This window comes from Piliocolobus tephrosceles, chromosome 3, assembly GCF_002776525.5.
Source record: "Piliocolobus tephrosceles isolate RC106 chromosome 3, ASM277652v3, whole genome shotgun sequence".
NCBI lineage: Eukaryota > Metazoa > Chordata > Mammalia > Primates > Cercopithecidae > Piliocolobus > Piliocolobus tephrosceles.
This window is the reverse complement of record NC_045436.1, coordinates 147,972,710-147,978,079: the sequence shown is the minus strand read 5'-3', so window position 1 is coordinate 147,978,079 and position 5,370 is coordinate 147,972,710.

The window sequence follows — 5,370 nt, the reverse complement described above, 5'->3', positions numbered from 1 at the left end:
GAAGAGAAGAGAAGAGAAGAGAAGAGAAGAGAAGAGAAGAGAAGAGAGGAGAGAAGAAAAAGGAAAGAAAGACCCACCTTTGAATAACTCACTCTGGTAAGGGAGATATCACATTCTAGGGTATGTGTGTTTCCATATGTAAGTGACAGGGAGGAGTGTTTTGAGGAAGGAGGCTTCATTCCGCTTGGATGAGGCAGTAGGTTCAGGAGCCAGGAGCCTCAATACTGGAGTCAGCCTGCCAGGATTGAATCCCGGCTCCACCATTTACTAGCTGTGTGACTCTGGGCAAGTTTCTAGACCTAGCTGAGACCCAGTTTTATTGTCTATATACTATAGGGAGAATCATGTTCCCTATTGCCATGGGTTTTATTATTATTATTATTTTTTCCTTTTTGATTCAGTGGGATGGACCCAGTCAGCACTCAATATGTGTTGGTGATGATAATGGTGATGATGATGGTGGAGGTGGAGGAAATAGAGAAGGCTTCACTGAGGAATTCAGCAGGAGAAAGAGGGAACTGTGGAAGAGGGAAGAGCATTCTAGATGAGGCCTGGTATTCTGGGTTTTAACAAGCCCTCTAGGTGATTCTGAGGCACACTAGGGTTTAAGAACCACAGAGGCATGGCAAGCTGTGGATTTTAAGAGAATCATATTGCTTAAATTTGAATTTTGGAGAGAACACATTGGTGGCTGGATGAAGGATGCAGTGGACAGAGGAAGGTAAGCAGCACAACAATGAAAGTGAAGTGCCTACTGAGTCCAAGTGAAAGATGATGGGGCCTTAAGCTCAAGTCATGGTGGTGGGAATATGGAGATAGGGGAAGGCGGGGGCGGGGAGGGACGGGAAGAGAGACAAAGGGAATCAGACATCAGACATCTTTGAACCAGACATCAAAGAGGTAGAATTGACCAGATTTAGCAATTGGGTTTAAAGGTGAGGAAAAGGAGGCAAGGGTGAATCCAGGAATAGTGGACACAAGACTTTTAATACCAATGACTAAATAGTGCCTCTGTGGTCTTGATGAGGCTGTTCCTTTGCCCCTCCCTCTCCCTCCTTCATCAGCTGCCAAGGAGACTGAGGGCACAGATTGGCACCCTTGCAGGGGGTCTGGTTCTCCTCTGGAATGCACCACTCCTCACAGTGCGCTGCACTCTCTAACCACACCCACCACCTCCCCATCGCCCCCCATGGTCAAGGGAGTGATTCCACCACCCTCCATTGCTGCCACATAGGCGGATGAGTCACTCTCCCAGAACAGCTGGTGGCCAATGTACTTCTCTCTTCCACAGTCTGGGAACCCTTCCAGGGCCTGTCCCCATTCCCTGAAAAAAAAAAAACCCAAAATTTTGACCTACCCTTTAATGCAAGCTCTCTTAGCAGAACGGGCCACCCACTTCTCCAGGATTTCTACTCCAAAATGACACTGAAGTTATTGCTCTATCTACACTGGAACACAGATTATGAATTCATTGTGACTTTACTGTTGCCCATCTAAAGTAAAAGATTGTAAGAGGGAAAGGGAAGATGGCTCCTCTGACAATGGCACATGTTCCTCCAAAGCAGTGTTTCTCAAAATGTAGTCCATGCACCACCTCCTGCATCAAAATAGCTGGAGGTTTTGGTAAAAATGTAGATTCCTAAACCCCACCACAGACTCACTGAATCATGGAGGGTGGGGTGAAATTAGAAACCAGGGCATGCACATTTTTTATAAGAATTCTCAAGTGAGTCTTAAATTACCTGCTGAAAAGTGATACAGAAGGGTCTAGAATTTCCTTTTGTAGTATTTCTCAACCCACTACCAGCTAGGGTGACTTCACAGTTCTAGGCCTTCCTAGCCTGCTTGGAAGAAGGCAGTACTTCCTTTCCTAAGGAAGAACCCTGTAGAGTTTACCAGATCAGTGCTTACTGCTATTCTGTTCATTTCCTTGAGGTATTGCATGGGGTGGGGGGCAGCATGCAAATTAAGCACATGCACATAAAATAAGTCCAACATAGCTGTTTAAAAAGGCAAATTAGACCGGGCGCAGTGGGTCAAGCCTGTAATCCCAGCACTTTGGGAGGCCGAGACGGGCGGATCACGAGGTCAGGAGATCAAGACCATCCTGGCTAACACGGTGAAACCCCGTCTCTACTAAAAAATACAAAAAATTAGTCAGGCGAGGTGGCAGGCGCCTGTAGTCCCAGCTACTGGGGAGGCTGAGGCAGGAGAATGGCATAAACCCGGGAGGCAGAGCTTGCAGTGAGCTGAGATCCGGCCACTGCACTCCAGCCTGGGCGACAGAGCGAGACTCCGTCTCAAAAAAAAAAAAAGGCGGCAAATTAAATGCATTCTCACCCTCAAAATGGTAATGTTAGGTCACCATTACAATGTTCCTCTTTCAAAAGGCAAATAAAATGTGCTCCCAAATTTCAAATACTGATATCGACTCACCACTCAAAATATTTTGTTAATTGTGTTTTTGGTTGAAGGAATGGATTTCTTCTAAGTTAGGTCCTCCCTCACCTTTTCCCCATGCGCCTAGTGACTGACCAAGGCCAGCAAAATAATCTGTGCTAGCTGAACTAGGTTTGATGCTGTGCAAAGTTAAGTGAGCACCTGATGATATTACAGGAAGGCGCCATCATCAAGGTGCTTCGAACTCTGAGGAACATAAAAAGGCAATAGGCACATAAGTTCAAAAAGGATTCTGAAAAATAAATTAGCTAGGGGATTCTGAATAATTGGATTCGGTTTACTTGTTCAGAAAGTATTCATTGAGGTCTCAACATAGCATTGAGTTAAGGGCTGAGGAGAGGTAAAGGTGGAAAAGGCATGATCCACACCCTCGCAGAGCATGCTGTGTGGCTGGCAAGTCAACACATGTACCTCAACATTAAACACCAATACAAGGCAGTAAATGTTAATGAGTGGTTGGACATCAAATGCTGGTGCTATTCAGAGGAGGAGAGAGATCACCCAAGGCTTGCAGTCAAAGAGGGCCTCAAGCTGCCCTCAAAGTTTGCAGAAGATAAGGAGAGACCGAAAGGAGTGATGGAGCTCTTTACATAGAAACCTAGTGAGCAAAAGGCACAGCCCTGGGAAAGGAAACCGTCAATGCTGGGGGTAATTAGCACAGGGATCGGAGTGAAGCATGGGTGAGGGTTGGAAATGGTAAAAGATGAAGTTCAGGTTTCATTTCTAAACATTTCTCAGATACTTATAATGTGTCAGGCCCTCTGTTCAGCCCTTGACTGACATTTTCTTGTTTAAGTATAGCAACAACATTAAGGGGTCAGTATTATCTCGTGTTTCATTGTAACATGAGGAGGCTGTGGCTCAGAGAGGTTTGGTAAGTAGCCCAAAGTCACACAGCAAATAGGTGGAAAAGCCAAAAGGCAAGCCCAGTTCTACCTACATCCAAGTTTGTGTATTTCTTGGGAGCTCTTTTTGTCCTTTTCTTCACTTCAGATCATACTCCTTCTTGCAGCAGAAGGTTAGCAGAGCTAATAAAGTGAGGCCAGGAGGCAAGGTGCTCCATCTTGCCCAAGCTGCCTGTAGCCGCTGCCTGGCAAGGACCATATTTCTTGTCCCACTCACATGGCCCTGGGTGTGGTGCCAAGGCCAGGAAGGGGTAGCCAATATCTCTTCTTTGGCCTTCTTGGTCCTTCTGCTTTATGTCTGTATTTTGGATATTTTTGATATGTATTGTCTAAAAAGCAAGAAAATAATAATGGAATTTGACTTGCACTGTTCTATATACTCTAGACGTCATGCAGCTCATGTGAGATTTAAGTTCAACAGTGAATAACAGGAAACTCTCTCAAAATGGATTTTTGTAAAGGTTAGTTCACTCCTCTCTTAAAAGAAATCCACAGGTCAGCAGTGTAAGGGCTGTATCATGGCTCCATGAAGCTTCAGAGAGGCCCTGCCTCCTTTCTTCTTAGTCTTCTACCATCTTTATTGTGCTGCCTCCTGGACCAAGATGGCTGCTTGAGCTCCAGCCATCACTTCTATTCTCCAACCAGCAGGCAAAGGAAGCACATAAGACACCATTGCTTTCTCAATTTAAGGGCCTTCCCTAGAAGCTGATCACAGCATTTCCATTTATAAGTCACTGGCCAGAATGTAGTTAAATAGAATGACTAGCTGCAAGAATACTTAGAAATATAGTCTTTATTTCAGGCTGCCATGTGCCCAGGTCAAAATCCATTACTAGAAAAGAAAGAGAGAATACATATTTAGGTAGACATGGAGCAGTTTCTGCCACAAATCTATTAACTTATTTGATCTTTATTATCATACAATCCTATGAGTTGGATACAAGTATCCTCACTTTATAGATAAGGAAGTTGAGTCTCAGAGAGGTTAACTTGTCAAAGGTCACACAAACTGTTAATGGAGGAGCTGGGACTGAAGTGTGTTCATCTGACTCTAAAGATGTTCGGTCCTCACCTCTACACGCTAGACACAGAGTGCAGGTATTGAATTGATATTCATGGGTTTTTTATTGGTTGCAGGGCGAGTGTTTTTATTTTTCCTGTCTAAGATGTAGGCATACCCTTCATACCTTAATTCAGCTGAGAAAGTGTTAACATTTTCCAAAGTAAGTGTGATTAGGAAACCAAGGAGAAACAGAAACCACAATGTAATGAAATAGCTGGGCTTAGAGAGCACTGATTTAGTGTCCTGAAATCATGAAGGCCCAGCCAAGGCTGTAGAGGATGCGCAGGCTCACCTTAAAGGGCACACAGGCCTCGGTGCCTCTCCTGGCCTTCATCCAGTTGTTCTTAAACTTGCCCAAGGCGAGGTGTATTCATCAACAGATGGTTCCACTAGCTCAGCTTTTGTGATGTTTGGCTTTGATCTAAGCTAGTACCTGGGCCTCCTCTCCCTGCCATCTCATGCCAGCCAGTGGGTCCACCCTGGGGCTGGCTCACTGCATGCCACAGCCTTTATCTGATGTCCTAAGTGAACCAGCGCCAGTCCAGCACCCAGGCCTATAGAAAACCTCCATCATGAAGCTAATTAGCATAGCAAAGGTGAAAGACACACCCCAGCCTAAGGAATGTCAAAGCCTTTTTTCTTCTCAGGTTACAGAAGACTTCTTATTTCCCCAGGTGCTTTCCTCAGATAATTCTGGCACTTCATCTTCAGCCAGGAGAATAATGATCCAAAGAAATCAGTCTTAGTCCATATAGTACAGTGGTCTCTGCAGAAGGCCAGCTGTCTTATAACTAGACACATTTTTGTTTCTGAGTGATTTTCTCTCTCCCACTCTCTCTCCCTCTTTTTCTCCATCCTGGCCTTCCTCTTTTCCCCTCCCTTCCCTTCCCTTTCTTTCCTTCCTTCCTTCCTTCCTTCCTTCCTTCCTTCCTTCCTTCCTTC